Here is a 21,482-nt window from a genome sequence, read left to right on the forward strand (position 1 = left end):
CGGCAACACGCCTGCCACCCCACCCCCAACTAGCGGCGCCGCCGCCACCGGCCGAGATCGCCACCCTATCCTTCAGATCCTCTTCAATTCCACCACACCATCGGCCAACCTCACGCGTCGTCGCCCGCTGGAAACCCCACGCGCCACAGCCTCCTATCGGATTCCACTGGCGGAGCTCACCACGGCAACCATCGATGTTCTTTCTCTCGCTGTCGCACTGGGGAAAAACCTCCCAAGCCTGCGCCAAAGTGGACCAGTGACTCGTTGAAGACAATGATTTGTTGGACCAGTTCCAGTTGCTGTGACAACTGTACGTCTGGTTAGGGCGGCTAGGTATTTAAACCTGAGGACACACAGTCCCGGACACCCAGTCCTGAACACGCAGCTCAGGACACCCAGTCCTCACCGTATTCCCCTTGAGCTAAGGTCACACAGACCTCGCCCAATCACTCTGGTAAGTCTTCAAGGTAGACTCCCGAACCTTCACAGACTTCGTTCACCGGCGATCCACAATGTCTCTTGAATGCTCAGAACGCGACGCCTAACCGGCTGGAGGATTCACAGTCCTCAAGTGTAATAAGTCTTCAGATCACACAGACAAGAAGACTTAAGTGATGCCTAATTCTCTTTGGCTCTGGGTGGTTATGGTTTTATCCTCGCAAGGAATTCTCTCTCAAAGGCTTCGAGGTGGGTTGCTCTCAAACGACAAAAGCCGTACACTAACTCTGAGCAGCCAACTATTTATGGTTGTAGGGGTGGGCTATTTATAGCCACTAGGCAACCCGGCCTGATTTGTCCGAAATGACCCTGGGTCACTAAGGAACTGATACGTGTTCCAACGGTCAGATTTCAAACTCACACGGCAACTTTACTTGGGCTACAAGCAAAGCTGACTTGTCCGACTCTGAACAAGATTTGCTCTCATAGTCTTCACTCGAAGATATAGGTTTTGGTTAAGCATCACTTCAGTCATTCTGACTGGTTCTCTTGGACCCCACTTAACAGTACGGTGGTTCCTATGACTCAACAAAGAAGAAAAAGAACTACGAAAGATCTAAGTCTTCGAGCTCCATAGGCTTCATGCGATGTCTTCTCTTGTCATAGTCTTCAATGTGAATATCTTCATATACCACCTTTGACTTCAATGTCTTCATACATTTTTAGGGGTCATCTCTGGTAGGAAAACCGAATCAATGAGGGACTTCTTCCTGTGTTATCCTGCAATTCTCACCAACACATTAGTCCCTCAACTAGGTTTGTCGTCAATACTCCAAAACCAACTAGGGGTGGCACTAGATGCACTTACAGTGGTTGCTTGAGGAGTGATTTGAGTCTCCTAAGGTGTCTAGGCTACTTAGGGACGGTTGCTTATTCATCAACCACCACCATCACTTCCGCATAGTTTTGCCCACCTCGCACTTCCGCCACCCCAACTTAACCCGATTTTGTTTGTGTTGCGAGTTGTGTCTCCTAAGGTGTTTCGGCTACTTACGGACTGTGCTTCCCACCCCGACACCGTGTATAGTCCACAACCTTACCATCCATTTCAGCATTGCCTACTCGCAAAACCCATCATTGCATTTCCGCAATTTCATTGAGCTTTCACAAAACCACCACCGCGTTCCTGCCACCACCATTTGAAATTTGACATTTGAGATTTTGAGTTCCTGGTTTTTCCATTTCCTAAGGTGTTTCGGCTACTTAGGGACGAGTCTCCATAATCTTGGTATCTCCATCAAGATCACCACCACTCATCATCGACATGGACGGTAACCTCCATATCATCTTGGTATCATGGTATCCCTCCATTGTATATTCCCTTGCCATTGCATTGATAAACCCTAGCCCATTTTGCGTCACTTGCCTATCGAGACTAGCCATTTGAGTATTGCCAGCAACGTTACTTGTGCACATTAGTGATCTACACCTCCCATTGCATATATACCGTATGATATTGGTATCATCATATCATCTCTTGTGCCTCAAGTTTGTTCCCGCATATATACAATTTTTATCTTGGTTTGTGCATTGTGCCAAAGTGGCCATACAAAAAAACAAGAATAAACTTTTAAGCAAAAGAGTGAACAAAGAGCTCGTAAGCAATAGCCATAGCATCATGCCACATTGCATATAAGATCATCTTGGATCACCTTGTGAGAAACACCGGGAAACATACATACATAGCATACTTGGGATAGAAAGTTATCCATTTTGCATCTTATAGGTTGTGCACAAGTGTCGTACCCGCCTATTGAGCAATCGTGCTAGCGTCTCTCTTGAGTTGTGCAACACGAGCATTTTCTGTGGATTCCACATAGTGCTCATCCTTGGTTGCACGACCCCATTTATCTATCCGTGTGTGCGTTTCTGTGTGGCATTCATTGCTATTGGTCTACTAGTTTCACTTGCAAATTTGTGAATCTCTATCAACATTATTGACTCTTGCTAACATTTTGCATCAAATTTTTTTGCTACTATCCTCACCGAGCTCCACCATAAGCCTTATTTGTGTAGGTGTGAGAAACCGACAAGAATTGGTACCAATTGTGTTATTTCCTTGTCCGCATTGGAGTAATCATTGATCCACTTTCAACTTCGGTCAAGGTACATTTGGTATTCGTTCTTCTCTTTCTACCACTCACATTTTTCTCTTGGAGTGATGGATTGGCAAGGCATTTCATCTCCGGTCTTCCATAACAACGACGACGTGAACAACTACATCACCAAAGCGTCAATCTTCGATCTACAACGACAAATGCAAGGCGCACAATCAAGATTGCGAAAGCGCACCAAGAACCTCTCCATCGACATTCGTCACTCCGAAACAAGGAAAAGGGAGTACATCGATAAGAAGCTTTCCGCACAAAAGGAGGAGCAAGATGCAAGGATGGAGGAGATTCGGGCCTTGGTCAATTCTACTTCCCCTTCATCATCCTCAAGGCGGCGACATTCAATTCACAAGTCTTCGGAGCACAAAAATGATGCAAGCGCAAGTCGTCCACGTCCACATCTCCATAGCGACCACCATCACGTTCGTGACCAACATCGTCATGAAGAGCTAGTCACCTCCAAGCATCATGTGCACGACGACGACGAACAACATCTACAAGCTTAGGTACGACAATGAACACCATCATCATGAAGATGCTCAACACGTGCAAATGCACAAGTCCCAACAAGCCCTACTTCACGCCAAGGCCAAACTTCATGAGCACAAGAAAAGACCGCGAGACGAGCACCAAGACGGAGCTACGGCTACAACAACCAGTTCGGCATCTTCGCCAAGTGCTATCAAGGCATCTTCGCCTTCAGATGTACGGCATCTTTGCCTACTTCCCATGAGTTCGCCTACATCAACATCTTCAAGTAAAAGGCGACCACCTACGAGCGAGGGCGACACTTCCATCTTTGGAAGCCCCACAAGGAAGATGGCCGAGCATGGGACATTCCCTTCAGATATGGAGACGAGCTACGAGGTGCCACATCATATGGGCCTCCAACAACAAGACGGTGACAAGAAGGTCGAGCAAGGACCATCCCCTTCGACCACGGCGACGAGCATGAACCTCTTCAATAACATGAAGAAGGCGCCCATATTGGACTCATACACCGAGTCAAGCTACGAAACCACACATGAGACCTTCTCTTTGGTCTTAGAGGAGAGTGATGATGTGCCATCTCCGGCCTTCATCCATGGCTACAACTACGACATGATTGAGCATGGAGACATTTGCACCAACATCTCTCGGACACCCACATATAAATAGATGCCCCAATTCCCATGTGAGGAGAGCCGCCCCACCATTTGTGACATTGAGTGCATTTCCTATGAGAGGATGAGTGTGACCACCACTAGCCCCACACTTGAGAGCATCCAAGAGGGAGTGAGTGAGCCACCACACTTAGTGAGTGAGGTAGTTGACACGGCACATGACGCCACTATGATTCCTAACGACTTAACCTCTACTCCTAGTGTGTTTTCTTCTTTGGTGCCAGGTCTCCTACATGACGACACGCCTATCCTTGATGAGTCCATACCTCCATTGGAGACGATGATGGCCATGGTGGAAGAAGATGCACCCCCACATGGTTCCATGAAGATGAAGATGACCACAACTTGGTCTTCGACACCTCACCTACAACACATGAGCGCTGCTCCAAAGGTAACATAGGTGATGGTGCTTCTCTTGTCCCACTAGTGGACTATTCTATGAATGATTGCATGCATGATGTTGATACACCTATTCCCATGCTTCATGCTAGTGCGACTTCCTCATGTCATGACTTACCTATTTATGATGAATATGATGATGGGCATGTTGAGTTGCCTAGTTGTGATGCTATGCTCCATAGGATATCATGTGAAAATTCTTTTGGTCACATCATGTTCGACAATCCTTTAAACTTGTCATATGATATGAGTAAGATATCCCATATTGCATCATTTCAATCTCAGCATAGTAGCTATGCATGCCCCATTAAAATAAATCCCATTTGCACTTATGGCATAGATGACGAGATGATGGTCATTGGTTTTTGTTTTTCATGTGATGACATTGCCATGCTTCCTTTGCATGATTTGCACAATTCATCTACTATGCCATGCCATGATCACAATGTACCAAATATGCTTTGTTTTGGATGTTGTCAATATTCTCCATGTGATGTTTCCACTAATGCTCATGAGGAGACCCCCATAGTTTGCTCATACATATTAGGAGATTTTGATGCATTCCAAACTTTTCATGTTCGCCATGCTTGCTTGCATCATATGCATTCCATGAATAACAATGCTCTACATATTTCTAGTGATGCATTACATCCTTTGAGTATCCATTATGCCATACATCATAACAAACCTATCATGATGGATGACATGTTTCTATATCACGCATCTCATTTATTTGAGCATTGGATATTTTGTGCTAAGCAACACTTGCACATGCGCATCATGATGGATGATGTGTACATCTACCACGCACACACAATTTTTCTTTTGCCTTTGTTTTGTGTAGGTACTCACGTATACTCGTCAACCTCTCAATCCAAAGAGTTGACAAAACGAGCTCTTGAGAGCAACGACGATTTGGGATCCCATGAACTATCCTTCCCACCGCTCTCTTCGCACAACGACTACACGCATCTCTCTCACTTGGCTTTCACACGGCTATGGGCTATATACCGCTTGTCGCTTCATGCTCATTTTACCGTGTTCAGTTTGCATGCTATTCTTGCTTCTTTGCCATGCAATTGTGACCCTTGCTTGCATTTACCCATGATTCACCATTTTACTACTCATATGTGTATTTGCATGCTTGGTGGAGATCCTTGTTGCTATTTCCATGTTTATCATGTGCCCCATGCTATTGATACTATTTTTCTCATATCCTCCTTCCATGCTTGTGCTATGTCATGTGAATTATTCATGCACACTATTTGCACCCATGACATCTTTGCCATGATTCCTTCTAGTATGTTGCATCTTCGCACGACTAGCTTGCTTGACATGATCACCATGATTGCTTGCTTTATCACATCACCCATGTTCAATTCTTACTCGATTTCTTGGATTGATGACGTATATGTTCATGCCTCTCACATGATATATTTTGTTCATTGTCGCTTCCCTCCAATTGTTGCATCTATGCTTATTGATCGTGGAGACTTGGACACTTTACTTGTGATGCATTCTTGCTTGATTGAGCCTATTGTATTTGGTTGTTCTCGCATCATATGCCTCCATACTATGAAATTCTCCCTTGTCCTTTCTTATGATGAGCATGATGCATACACTTGTTGGGTATTTTACCACATGAATGATAGGTTTTGCATCTCCACTAACCTCATTTGTTTTCCGAGTGTTTGTCATTCTCTTTCATGTTGAAGGATTCACAAGGCGATACCGCCATGACACAATTTGGTCATGTGAAGGCATACAAGATGTGCAACACCAACATTTGTGACAATCTCCTAAAGGTGAACTCCTTCCTTTTGAGCCATCCTCAAATATGCATATTGGATGGGTCACTCTTTCATTGTTGTCTCCTTCTTGTTGTCTACATGATACATCTTGCGAATGGAGGAGCGACATGGGAGATTGGCTCTATGGACCTTCACATTGAAGAGCACTCGGACTTCTTGGATGCACCTTCGAACCACCACTCATGCCACGACATCGAGCATTGGTACAACAACACCTCCATATTTGTTGATTGTGCTCTCACATGCCATGCTCGATGGACATATCATACACATGAAAAATTGGCATCTTATGCATGGATTGACTCACATTATGATTGCCCTGTTGCATCTTGTATCCCCATGTCATCCATGATATACGAGCTTGTGCATTTTCTTAGCAAATTTGTTGTGATCTACCTTGATGGCATATACATACATCATGATCATATTGCCCATCATCAATTGCATGATCACATACTCATTTTGAGCACCCATTACCATGTTCATGCTTTTGACAAACCATCCCATTATGACATCATTTTGCACAATGGTTGCATGGATCACATTTACAATACATTTGTGTGCATAATGAATGCTTTTGCTCCCATGAATGCTTTACATCTCATTCCATATCATCTTGCTAAGCTTCATGTGCTTTGTCACGAACAATCTTGCCTCACAGACTAATTCTTACTTGATGGACACTTTGTGTGCGCTAACCATTGTATTTCTGAGTGTTGTTTGTGTTTGCTTTTCTTGCATGTATACCACTCCGGCGACACCTTGGAGTACTTGGATTGCGCCATGTCTTCAACTACGTCCAACCACAAGTCCGTCCACGACAATCGTTTCCATGGTGATGAGGATCACGATCTGAGGGTGGATCTTTCCCAGGGAGGGGGGAGATGATGCGGAGCATCCTACGATCATCCCCATGTCCACTTCGACCACTCCCCATGACCCAAGGATACATAAGATAAGACCTTGACTATTCGCCATTGGACGGAAGGTGAACTCGCTTCTCTCCGAACCATCACTTTCCACATGTGAGACATGGCTACTACCTCAAATATATTTGCTATGCATGACCAGGAAAAAAGATGAAGACCATGGACAAGACGCGCGAGGACACCAAGTACAAGGACCAAACGGAGAAGCTACCCGAGATCTACAGCCACCGGACGACCAGCCCTTACCGGACGTCCGACGACCATCAGCCACCGGACGACCGACTTTCTTCGGAAATCCGACGATGGCTTTCCCGAGCCAAAACGCTGGACGCCCGACAAGTACCGGACGACCGGACCCTCGCGAGCCACCAGACGTCCGGTACCCGTCGAACGACCGACGCCTGTCTGTGCATAGTGTATCGGGCCGAGCCCATGTATCCCTTCACCCTCACTTACCCCTTCGTGGCCCAAGACTATATATACTCCTCCACCCCCACCTAGTTAGGGTTAGCATTGGTTTAGCTCATATTTAGAGATAGAGCATTGCTCATCCACATCGGATCTACTCCATGAGAGAGACCGCGGCCCCTCTTCGGAGAAGATCCCTTTGGATTCAAGACCTCCTTGCGGAGAAGATCATCAAGACCCCCTCTTGGGTGGCCCCACCAAGACCTCCTGACGGAGAAGACCGTTACCTCTTGTATCATTCGTTGTTGACTTTGGATCTTGTATCTCCCTTTGTGTTCGTGGATCTAGCACATGTGTGATCATACTTGTTGGTTTGAGTGTTCTCTTGTGTTCTCCTTGTGATTTTCCCCTCGTTTCCCTCCTCGTGTTCTTCGTGTTCATCACCGGATCCGCTCCTTTCGTGAAAGATCGTCCCATAGGGTTCCTACCCTACATCCGAAGTTATCTTCCACTCTCCGAGGATGTGGTCAACCTCAGCACCGACGATTTCATCGTGCCTGAGGAACCTCTGGAGCAGGAGCGCTTCAAGCGCCAGCTAATCGCCACGACAAGGAGACTGAAAAAGAAGAAGCAGCAGCTTCCAGCTGACCAAGATCTGCTCAATGATAAATGGACGGAGGTCCTAGCAGCCGAAGAGTACGGCCTCAAGCGCCCAACCAAAAGCTACCCAAAGCGCAAATTTCTACCTCAGTTTGATGAGGAGGCGCCGAACTACATACCTCCATCGTACAATGCGGCTGACCAACCACCACGTGGTCGAGACAAAATGACAACCCATGCTGAACACCAGCCAGCCCCGCCTCAGCGCACAGGTAGAGGTAAATTAGCCCACGGTCATACTACGACCTCCCGCAAACCCTGAAAAATAAAGCAGGACATAGTAGATCAATCTACGAATCGCGAGGACGCGCCTCGACACGCGATGACGGCCACCTATTCGGACGTGACAAACTTAGTCATGCGCGGGCTGAAAACCGGGGACGGACTCCATCAGAGCTACGTCACGATACGGTCCGATATAGAGGCACCGCACACCCTCATTGCCTCACCGATGAGGTCCTAAATCATGAATTTCCAGAAGGGTTCAAACCCGTGAATATAGAATCATACGATGGAACCACGGACCCCGCGGTGTGGATCGAAGACTTCATTCTCCACATTCATATGGCCCGCGGTGATGACCTCCACGCCATCAAATACCTCCCTTTAAAACTCAAGGGACCAGCTCGGCACTGGCTCAACAGTCTGCCTACAAATTCTATTGGCAGCTGGGAGGACTTGGAAGAGGCCTTCCTGGATAACTTCCAAGGTACATATGTTCAACCTCCGGACGCTGATGACTTAAGCCATATAGTTCAACAGCCCGGAGAGTCCACCAGGAAATTCTGGACTAGGTTCTTAACTAAAAAGAACCAAATCCTCGATTGTCCGGATGCCGAAGCCCTAGTAGCCTTCAAACATAGCATCCGAGACAAATGGCTCGCTCGCCACCTCGGCCAAGAAAAGCCAAAATCCATGGCAGCCCTCACGGCACTCATGACCCGCTTTTGTGCGGGCAAGGACAGTTGGTTGGCCCGTAGCAAAAACAACGCAAGCGACACCGACACCCCTGAAGCTAAAACTAGGAAAGACAAGTCTCGACGCAACAGATACAAGCGTCGAAACAACAGTGATAACACCGAGGACACGTCAGTCAATGCCGGATTCAGGGGCTCTAAGTCTGGTCAGCGAAAGATGCCGTTCCAAAAGAACAATTCAGGCCCATCTAGCTTGGACCGCATACTTGATCGTCCTTGCCAGATTCATGGCACCCCAGACAAGCCACCCAATCATACAAATAGAGATTGCTGGGTTTTTAAACAAGCCGGCAAATTAAATGCCGAGAACCGGGAAAAGGGATCGCAAAGCGAGGACGAGGACGAAGAGCCCCAGCAACCGAACACAGCGGGACAGAAGAAGTTTCCCCCTCAGATCAAAACGGTGAACATGATATACGCTACCCACATCCCCAAGAGGGAGCGCAAGCATGCGCTCTGGGATGTCTACGTGATAGAGCCAGTCACCCCAAAATTTAATCCATGGTCATCATGCCCGATCACCTTTAATCACCGGGATCATCCGACCAGTATCCGTCATGGTGGCTCAGCCGAACTAGTCCTAGACCCAATAATTGATGGGTTCCACCAGTATCCAGGATGCTTACGGACAGAGGTAGCAGCCTCAATCTGCTCTATCAAGATACATCGCAAAAAATGGGCATTGACCCATCTCGGATAAAGCCCACCAGGACTACCTTCAAAGGAGTCATACCAGGTGTAGAGGCCCGCTGTACGGGCTCAATCGCACTAGAGGTTGTCTTCGGATCTCCGGAAAACTTCCGAAGCGAGGAGTTAATCTTTGACATCGTCCCCTTTCACAGCGGCTATCACGCACTTCTCAGATGAACCACGTTTGCTCGATTTAATGCAGTACCACACTATGCTTATCTCAAGCTCAAGATGCCCGGTCCATGCGGCGTCATAACAGTTAACAGAAATACGGAACGCTCCCTCCGTATAGAAGAGCACACAGCTGCCTTAGCAGCAGAAGTACAGAGCGGCCTTCTCAAGCAGAACCTTAATTCGGCTGCCGAGCCCACGGACACCGTTAAGAGGGTCCGAACTACTCTGCAACAGGAGATCTCGGCTCGTCAAGAACTCGATTAGCAGTCCGGCCTCCGTTGCAGTTCCGATCAAGTGGTGGCATTCGTGCCGCCCGTACATAACTACGCACTGGAAATTTGATGGGCATCGATGAAGGCATAACTAGATTGTGGTCCGTAGTACGGCTCAACCGACATCGGATACACACCTACTTTCACTTTTACTTGTTTCCTTTTCAGGTCTTAATACCACAGGCACCATCTGATGGCCTGGTCATCGGTACTCTTGAAGGATAAACACACCAAGACGGCAAGAAACGCAGACATATGGGGGACATTTTAGGTGATTCCGTTAACGATAACTTTATTGTTTTTTAGGACCCACATGCAGCTCTCCCTTGGTTTCAGCATGTCAAATAGCATGTTGCTTATCTCACTACCTGTATCAATGCGCTTTGACGTACTGATTAAACTTACAATGAGAACAGTTTGCGGCTAGAGCTGTAGGACTCCAACTTTTTACCTTTGTACCTTTTCTGTTTTCTTCCTTTTTTTTCAACTCCCCTCTGGATAATCCTATCAGGTAGCACCTGTACACTTTGGTACGCTCGATGATTTCCATGGGCTTCATAGCACCCCGCATTACGGCAACAAAAGTCTGAACACTTTTTATAAGTATAGTTCGGCACCTCAAATTTAGCATTATATGCATTGGCTCCGAATCATGTCTTTGGTCAATAGTTGGGTTGCCCGGCTCCTATGCTTGCTACCTTACATTCCACTATATCGGCTAAGGTAGTAAAGGGAGAACTACTGCGATTGTGCCTTGGTTTATCCAAAGGAGCACCTCAGTAGAGAAAGCCGAAAACTGACTGTCATGATGCAGTGAGAGCCGGTCATCTGTTCGGAGGTTGCAAATCGTTGGAGATTTCTTCCGCATTACGCGAAGGATTGGTACTTTGCGATCAGACGCTTATAGAACTCTAGTTCGGATACTAGGGGATGCGCCCATGTTTTTATTGTCGCACTCCTATGGCTAAGTGAGGGTGTTACAGCCGCATAGTCTGGTTGCCCGGTTCGTTGCACTAAACAACTCCTTCAAGGACCATCTAATTGGATCAAGATTGTTTAGATTCCATCCCGAACACCCCCGTACTACCTACGTGGGGGCAGAAGCCGACGACTGGTTAACCCTCAGATTTCATACAACACGGCCGCACACAAAGTAAAAATTTAAAAACATAACAAGCAGTATATTGCATAAACACTTTGTTTTATCATACAAGGCAGAGGGAGATCGCATACAATCATTCAAAGATAGTGTCATTAGCACCATGATCTGCAACAATGCGGGATCCCTCTAGGACACCGTCAAAATACAACTAGGGTCGGCAGTGCTCCTTGCCCTCAGGTGGCCCCTCGGTCATTAGCTTCTTGGCATCCATCTTCGCCCAGTGCGTTTTGACGCGGGCAAAGGCCATCCGTGCGCCTTCGATACAGACCGACCGCTTTATAACCTCAAGCCAGGGGCAGGCATCAACAAGCCGCTTCACAAGTCCCAAGTAGCTGCTAGGTATCGGCACGGCAGGCCATAGTCGGACTATCAGCTCCTTCATGGATAGCTCGACCGCCTTGTGCAGCTCAACCATCTATTTCAGCTGGTCCTGAAGGACACGGATGGTTGGGCATAAGATATTGAGACCAGAACAACTTCTTCGTAGAACTCCCTTCCTCGGCTCGATAGAACTCGACAGCGCCTGACACGCTGCGCGGCAAATCTGTCAACGCCCGGGGAGAGCTCCAAATTCGGGTAAGTAAAATGAACGCTTCCTTCACAGACTTGCTTTTCATAATGAAAGCCTTACCCGCCGTGATCTTCCGGGCCGCCTGGATTTCCTGAAGGGTGCTCTAGGCTTCGGCTCGAGCCTTTTGCATGCTCTGGAGGGCCTTCGCAAGTTCGGATGCTTGCATCTTGGAACCATGCTCCAAGGACTCGCACTTCTTGACGACGTCCTGGAGCTCTTGCTGAACCTCGCCGACCCGAGCCCCATGCTTCTCGCGCGCGGTGCGTTCCTTTTCCGCTTTATCACGGCCTTCTCTAACACCTTCTTGAGGGCCGCCACCTCGGTCGTGGCCCCTAATAAAGTTCATGGCACTTTAGTCAGCACGAACAATTGATCCTTCCTAAATACACACGCAGGTTACTGCATACCTTTGCTGTCCTCCAGCTAATTCTTTACGAGACCAAGCTCTTTCTCGGCCCACTCCAGGTTCTGCTTCAGTCCGGAGACCTCCGCAGTGTGAGCGGCAGCTGCTAGCAGCGACGCCTGCTTATTCACATAGACATATTATGTTAGACTCCTGCAAAAATTATTTTGATCCCCTGTTCGGCTTTTCCTTTCCGGACACCGAATAGAGCATCAGGGGCTACTGTCCACATTGTGATATTTTTTCTACAATTGTTACCTCAAAGCCTGTTAAAAGGCTAGTTAAGGCCTTGGTTAGTCCGCTTTTGGCGGACTGAACCTTTTCAATCATCGTCCTCATAAGGACATGTTGCTCATCCACAATGGAGGCGCCTCGAAGTGCTTCCAGCAGATTATCCAGTGCCTTTGGTTGGACAGAGGTCACTAGTGGAACAGGCACATCTCCTCCTTTCGGGGAAGGCCATTCGCTGGACTATGCAGCCATGTAGGTCTCCAGAATGGTATACGGCTGAGGGCCGAAGGGAACTGGGCCCCCATTTCCAGTCCCCATGGGGGCTTTCCCCCCATGTGTCCGGCAACCGAGGAGTCATCCTGGGGCGCCACCTTAACAATCTCTGGAATCTCCCTTAATCTGGGAAGGCCCTTTGGGACGCCACCTCATCATCACCCTTGAGTGAGGCAGAATGAGCGGGTGAAGGAGACATGCTAGCCATCTCCTTTGAGTCTAGCGAATCCTCTGTCAAGGATCGTGGGGAGCCGTCGCGGGCCGGACTGTAATGTCATATTTTCAACATATTAATATTATAAACTGGAAAGGCTAGGTATTGGGAGGTGCGTAGGCTTTTGGTACTTACGAGGCACCCGAGGCTTGGTCTGGGGCATTCGCTCCGGACTGCTTTCGACATCCCATGCGGAGTTATCCGCAAGGGATCCCTTCCCCCTCTTGGGCGGCTTCGCCCCCAGATTCTTGGAGGCCTCTCTTTTCTTCTTTCCCCCTCCGGGGGAAGCCGCCTTCTTCTTCCTCCTCGCCGTCGTCTTTGGCGACCGAAGAGTAGGTCTCGTCTTCAAACGGCATGTCCGAAGCACCCTTTCAGTGAAGGCCACTCCTGCTCCCTTTGGCCGTCTTCTTGGCCTTCTTCTCCGGCACATCATAAGGTGCCAGAAATAGCATCTTCGTTAGGAGTGGGGTTTCCTCATCTTTGGGAAGTGGAGCTGGATAATTAATCCACCCCGCTATGTCGATCCAAGCCTAAAAATAGATAGGAAGGCTTGGAATCATTCCCAAAATATGCCAGCAAAAGCTATACCTTGAATACATGAAAGAACTTACCGAATTTGCCTGGCGCTTTAAGCGGAGCCCACAATCTTCGGTCGTGGGCGGTGGTGTCTCGCCGGCCTTGAAGAGCACTTTCCAGATATCTTCGTCCGTTGTGTCGAAGAGCTCTAGTAGCGTCTAGTGGTTGGCCGGATCGAACTCCCACAAATAGCAAGTCCGATGTTGGCACGGAAGGATCCGACGAATGAGCATAACCTGGATCACATTGACGAGTTTGATCCTCTTGGTTATCATGTTCTTAACACACGTCTGGAGCCCAGTCAGCTCGCTCGAAGAGCCCCAGGAGAGGCCCTTCTCCTGCCAGGAGGTGAGCCGCAACGGAGCTCCAGATCGGAACTCGGGGGCCGCCGCCCAGTTGGTATCACGCGACTCGGTGATGTAGAACCACCCAACTGCCACCCATTTACCGTCTCCACAAAAGGAGCCTTCAGGCCATGTATCGTTGGGCATCTTGCCCACCATGGCGCCTCCGCACTCTGCCTGTTGGCCTCTCACCACCTTCGGCTTTACATTGAAAGTCTTCAGCCACAGGCCGAAGTGAGGCGGGATACGGAGGAAGGCCTCGCAAACGACTATAAATGCCGAGACGTTGAGGTTAAAGTTGGGGGCTAGATCATGGATGTCTAACCCGTAGTAAAACATCAGTCTGTGGACAAACGGGTGGAGAGGGAATCCCAGCCCACGAACGAAATGTGCGAGAAACACAACCCTCTCATGAGGCTCCGGGGTAAGGACGATTTGTCCTTCGGCCGGGAGACGGTGAACGATCTCCTTGGCCAGGTATCCGGCCTCTCGAAGCTCCTTGATGTCTTTCTTCTTAACAGAAGAAGCCATCCACTTGCCACCTTCTTCAAATGCAGACATGGTTGGAGTGTTCTCTCCGACGAGGGAAGCTAGGGCTTGGGCGCTGGAGTTCTAGAATGGATGGGCAGAGGAAGGATAAAGCAGGGGTGAGTGAGGACGAATCCTTATCCCCTTATAAAGGCCGCGAATATCAAACGCCTCCCTGCTCGCCTTAAAACTTGCCTATTCCCAAGGGTTGTGTAAACGGCATGGTTGGGTTACCCACGCCCGTATTTATGAGAATCCCGTAATAAGGGGACACGATCTCTACTTTGACAAGACGTGCCAATGGCAACCGCGTCTCGAAACATGGAGCGGTAGACAAAAAATGGTTCGAAATTATGACCGGACGGATGTGATGTCATGTTGTAAAAAGTTGTCGGCGGATTGGACTCGTGGATTATTGTATTCTCTCTATGGTGGTGTGTGGTGTGTGTTACAGGTCCGGACATGATCAATTCGACCAAAGACTATTTTGGAGTTCGGAAGGAGGAACCCGCCTTGCAATGCCGAAGACAGAACTACGCGCCGGATATCTTGTCATTGAAGCCAGGTTCTGGGGCTACTGAGGTAGTCCTGGACTAAGGGGTCCTCGGGCGTCCGGCCTGTTAACCATGGGCCGGACTGATGGGATCTGAAGATGCGAAGACCAAAGACTGTACCCGTGTCTGGATGGGACTCTCCTTGGCGTGGAAGGCAAGCTTGGCGACCAGATATGTAGATTCCCTTCTTTGTAACCGACCTTGTGTAACCCTAGATCCTTCTGGTGACTATATAAACCGGAGGACTTAGTCTGGATAGGGGAGATTCATTATCATAGCCATACAAGCCAGACCTCTTAGCCATTACGATCTCGAGGTAGATCAACTCTTGTAATACTCATATTCATCAATATCAATCAATCAGGACGTAGGGTATTACCTCCATAGAGAGGGCCCGAACCCGGGTAACATCGTGTCCCTTGTCTCCTGTTACCATCGACCTTAGACGCACAGTTTGGGACCCCCTACCCGAGATCCGCCGGTTTTGACACCGACAGTTACCTCTGCCACGGTCGGATTCAAGTTGTCTCTGCCGGTAAAGGTTTCTCGTTCAGTCAAGTCCCGAAGGGACAGACATAGGAACAAAGTGAAAAACATGTCGGCCAGTCAAGTGTCCTGAGCAGTAGTGCTGGGCTAGCAGGACTCCGGTGAACCGGGCTGTAGCGGACTACTATGGCTCGAGGAACACTAGACTACATTTCCCCATAAGAAAGGATGCCGAGGATAAACAACTAGATTGTCGGATCCCACACATACCAAGCATTTCAATCATACACACAATATGCTCGATATGTGCAAATACAACATGGCATCACAACAAAACTCTACAACTCAAGTACTTTATTTAAAGGCTCCAGAGAGCCATACATAACAAGTTCATACAGGTAGGGGTCACATGACCCGACACTCAAGTCATACAAGCATACAAGCACATGCGGAAGCAAATAGTCTGAGTACAGACACTAGAAAGAAAGAAGGCTTCTCGAAGCATGTCTATCTACATAGGGCCCTCCGTGGCCAGGATCACCACCTGGGTGGCAAGTCACTCATCGACGTCGAGATCTACATAAAACCCATTCGAGGGGGCGGTGTTGTCGTCTGAAAACAGTAATTAAGCAAACATGAGTACAAAGGTACTCAGCAAGTCTTACATCAGAACCTACTATACATGCTCATTCTCAAGAAGGTGGTGGAGTTATTGCAGCAAGCCAGCTTTGACTCTTGGCTAAGCTATCCTACGGAACACCACTAGTAAAATATTTTTCGCACATGGGTCCACTAATCACCAACACAATACTCCACCGGGGATCCTCCCTCGTCATCCTACGAGAGGGCCATCCTCGGTACTCACACTTATCTTGAGTCTTTTAGTAGTATCCATTAACTTGTCTATGAACTGTATAGGCAACCAAGTAGTCCTTTACCGCGGACGCGGCTATTCGAATAGTTTTATACCTTGCAGGGGAGTACTTCATAACACATGTTTCCACCACTTAGCGTCTGCACACGACATGTGCTCGGCAGACTTCAAGCGAAAACCGACGTGGGTGTAGACCACGACCTGACTAACCGCACAAGTCTCTAGTCCAGGTTTATCGCCTATTCAGGTTCCATCCGCAAGGAAATACGGTCGGGGTGTCCTCAACAACCCCAAACGATGTGTGCAGGGTTCCCGAGACACCAAACGGGCGACTCGGTACACCGTGCCACGGTGTATCTACCGCATCATAGCCCACCCCTAGGGTCAGCGCTACGCACGGCCGCCAACACATAACCTACAAACACCAGAAACTAGTTGCAACTCCTGGACAGAGGACGAGAGGGGTCAGTAAGTCGAGCGGGGTCATATTTCAGGGCCCAATGTGTGGTAGTAGCTGAATCTTAAATCACGCATACAGATCTCAGTTCTTATGGACAGCCTCAATGAAACAACCCACCATGTAGTCATACATGGCCTCTCATCGATACCTTTACCAAAACATGTTCAACACATCCCTCACATTATCAACATAATCATTTCACTCTAGCCCATCACCCAGATGAACCAGACCTGACACAACTCTAAGCATAGCAGGCATAGCAAGGTAGGAAACACATACATGGCTCAATCAACTCCTACACATGCTAGTGGGTTTCATCTAGTTACTATGGCAATGACAGGTCATGCAGAGGATAAGGGTTCAACTACCGTAGCACATAGCAGTTTGAAACGTTGTTGTCTTAGTGCAGTAAATGAGAGCAGAGGCAAGAACATGGGATTGTATCAATATGATCAATGGGGCTGCTTGCCTGATGTAGTGGTAGTAGGGTACTGCCCTTCACACGGATATTCGGGGTTATCCTCGGAGGCAGAACCTACCACGAAAGACACACCGAACATAATCAAAACATGACAATATGCAACAATATGATGCATGCTATGACATGGCAAAATGAATGTGTCTTGGCCTAATGCAAGCTAAAACAGAAAGGAATGAACCCATCTGAATCAAAGATTCAAATGTTAGTTCATTTAACATAGCCATATTAGTGCATCATATTATTTTGCTTAAACATCAATGTTAACTTGTTTTGTCATGCATGAAACCATTACCAATGGATAGATTGAATTTTTCTGATCAAAATTCATATATAAATCTTTTCATTTGGAGTTACAGATTAATTTCTATGATTTTTTAAAGATTGCAACAATTTCTGGAATTCTCTATATAAAAATAAATCCAGAAATTAGTTATTGCGTCAGCAGTGCGTCAGGGTGACGTCAGTGGTCAACGGGGACGTCCAGGTCAACCTGACCAGTGGGTCCCGCGTGTCAGCAGTTATTTAAACTAACTAAATTTAGTTAAAACTAATCTAGGTTAATTAGCAGAGGGGGGCCCACTTGTCATAGACTCAGGGGAGTCAACCTGGGCCCACCCAGTCAAGGTCAACGGGTCAAACCCGCCGTCGTTAAGCCGCCGACGAGGACAGACGCGGCGGAGGGCGTCGGGATTCCTCCTCCGGTGACCAAATGGCCAGCGGAGGGCATCTACGTGCTGCTGGTGAACTCGCGCGCCGAGTGGAGCAAGCGGTGTGTGCGGGGGTGGCCGCAGATGACGCATTCGTCGAGCCATGCGGTAGCCGGAGTTCAGGCGTGCATGGAAATGGCGTTATGAGGCACGGCAGGGGGGCGCAGAGGGGTGCTACGGCCTCTTGGGGGTGCAGTGAGTGTGTTGGACACGATGGTGTGGCCGGTGGTTGGCTGGAGACACGTCAGCGATGAGCTCGCCGGTGGCGCGTGCGATGAAGCTACGTGTAGTTGATACGGTGCACGAGAAAGAAAACGGAGAGGATGGGGAGGTAGCTGAGCTCAGGGCGGTCACATAGGAATGGACGGCGCGGCGGGGACGAGCTGATGCGGTGGCGACGACGAAGAGGATCTCCGGCGATGGCGGAGTCGGGCGAGGTTGTTGCAGAGGCTGCGGGGCAAGCGAGCGCTCGGGGCTCGGCTTGCTCGAAGGAGTGGAGGGCGGCGGAGCTTCTGGACATGATGGCTCGGCGCGGGGACGACGGAGGGCGCGACTACGGCGGCGGTGCGGCGGCAGGTGCGTCGGCCATGGTGCGGGAGAGCAAGGGAGAGAGGCAGGGGGGCGAGTGAGGTGTCCACAAGGTCGGGGCGGCGACGTGGAGCCTATCCAGCGTCCAGGCGCACGAAGCGGCAAGCTGCTGGCGTCGTGGCGAGCTCGCGCTCGCCGGCGTCAGCTCTCTGCCTGCCTGGCGGGGACGAAGCAGCTGGCTGGCATGGGCCAGCACAACGCTGGGCCGCCAGGTGGGCCGGCTGAAGGGCTGCGGCCAGGTAAGTTCTCTCCCTCTCTTTTAATTTCTGTTTTCTATTTTTCTGTAGGTTTGTGGCTTTATTAAAAATAGCTAGGCACTTCTAAAAATCCTGAAAATAATCAGAGGCTCTGTTTAGAATATTTCCAACAGCCCACACTTATCTTCAGAATTATTTGAGCATTTAAAATATTTACAAGCATTCAAATGCCCAAATGCAAATTACATATGATTTAATTCAATGACCTTCTGTTGACCTAGAAAAATGTGCACCAATTTTGCCAGAGGTTCTAACCCAAGACAAAGAGAGTGAACTTTTTAGAAGGGTATTTCAGGTTCACTGAAAATATTTTTAGTAAACCTTAGTTGATTCCAGAGGGGGTGCTGGGGGTTCTGTCTTCCCCAATTCAAGTTTCTGATGAAAGGTAGACATGATGCAACACTCTAATGCATGACTAGCTAGGATGTGACAACTCACCCCCACTCAAACGAATCTCGTCCCAAGATTTAGAATCCACCGGGAAGAAGGTGGGGTACTCAAGTCGAAGACGATCCTCCCTTTCCCAAGTAGCTTCTTGCTCGGAATGGTGTGACCATTGAACCTTGAGAAACTTGATATTATGGCGTCTAGTGGTACGCTCGGCTTGATCAAGGATACGAACGGGATATTCCTGATATGAGAGGTTATCTTGTAGATCAAGCATTTCGTGGTCCACTCCACGGATAGGATCCGCGAAGCAACGCCTGAGTTGAGAAACGTGGAAGACATCGTGAACTCTGGAAAGATGCGAAGGTAGTTCCAATTAGTTGGCAACTTCTCCTTGTTCGGCAAGAATGCGAAAGGGTCCAATGTAACGAGGAGCCAACTTGCCCTTGATACCGAATCTATGGGTTCCCTTTAAAGGTGTAACCCGAAGGTAAGCCTTCTCACCAACTTCATAAGACATAGGCTTATGCTTGCGGTCATGTTGACTCTTTTGGCGAGATTGGGCCGTTTTCAATTTCTCACGAATAACGCGAACCTGCTCTTCTGCTTCCTGGATCATATCCGGGCCAAAGAGTTGTCTTTCCCCGGTTTCTGACCAGTTAAGAGGCGTTCGACATTTTCGTCCATACAGAACTTCGAAAGGAGCTTTGCCCAAGCTAGCTTGATAACTATTGTTATAAGCAAACTCTGCGAATGGAAGGCATTTCTCCCAACCCATTCCGAATGAGATGACAGAAGCTCGGAGCATATCTTCCAGAATTTGATTGACTCGCTCTACTTGACCACTTGATTGAGGATGGAAGGCGGTGCTAAAAGAGAGACGAGTTCCCATAGCATTTTGGAAACTTTCCCAAAATCGAGAGGTGAAGAGACTCCCACGGTCTGAGTTAATTTCCAATGGGACACCATGAAGGGACACTATTCGGGAGATGTATAAATCAGCTAGCTGGCTAGCGGTGATACTCTCACGAACAGGTAGGAAATGGGCTACTTTGGAAAGACGGTAGATCATGACGAAGATGGCATTATTCCCCCTCTTGGTCCTGGGAAACCTAGTAATGAAATCCATACTAATTTTATCCCATTTCCACTCATGAATAGCCAAAGGTTGAAGGGTGCCAGCAGGCCATTGATGCTCTGCTCTAACACAACGACAGACATCGCAGCCAGCAATGTATTAAGCAATTTCTCTCTTCATCCTAGTCCACCAAAATCTCTGGCGTAGGTCTTGATACATTTTGGTACTACCGGGATGAATGGTGAGAGGGGATTCATGAGCTTCCTTAAGAATCAACTGGCGTAAATGTTGTTTCTTGGGAACCACCAAGCGGTTCTCGAAGAAGACAACACCTCGCTCATCCATGGAAAAACATTTAGCAACTCCGCTAGCGATGTTTTCCTTAATCCGGGATATGCCCTTATCACGTTTTTGGGCAGTTATGATTTGATCCGTAAGGTTAGGCTTCGCCACCAGGGTGGATAGGAATCCTTGAGGAACAATGTGAAGCTTAAGCTTACAAAATTCCTCATGGAGAAGTGGTTGACTTTGTTGTAACATCAGGTTGTTACAATAAGATTTACGACTTAGCGCATCAGCCATGACATTGGCTTTGCCCGGGGTATAAGTTATTCCTAAGTCGTAATCCGAGATCAACTCGACCCAACATCGTTGCCTAAGATTCAAATCCGGTTGGGTGAAGATATATTTCAAACTTTGGTGATCGGTGAAGATCTCGCAACAATTACCGAGGAGGTAATGTCGCCAAGTTTTAAGTGCATGGACTACAGCTGCAAGCTCTAGATCATGTGTGGAATAATTTTCCTCATGTGGGTGTAATTTCCATGAAGCATAGGCAATTACCTGACGATCTTGCATGAGTATGCAACCTAGTCCTTGTCGCGAGGCATCGCAATAGATAATAAAGTCCTTGGAGAAATCTGGTGGTACCAGTACGGGAGCAGATGTCAGGCGTCTTTTTAGTTCCTGAAAGCTGAACTCGCACTGTGGGGTCCACTCGAACTTTTTATCTTTCTTGAGGATTTCAGTTAGAGGTTTAGCAACCTTGGAGAAATTCTCGACGAAGTGGCGGCAATAGCTCGCTAAGCCAAGGAAGCTCCAAACTTGCTTGACCGTCTCAGGTGGAGTCCAATCAAGGACGGCTTGAACTTGCTCGGGATTGATAGTAATACCCTTACTAGAGATTACATGGCCTAGATAGGTCACTTCTAGCAAC

This window comes from Triticum dicoccoides, chromosome 7A (genome assembly GCF_002162155.2).
Source record: "Triticum dicoccoides isolate Atlit2015 ecotype Zavitan chromosome 7A, WEW_v2.0, whole genome shotgun sequence".
In the NCBI taxonomy this organism is placed as follows: Eukaryota; Viridiplantae; Streptophyta; class Magnoliopsida; order Poales; family Poaceae; genus Triticum; species Triticum dicoccoides.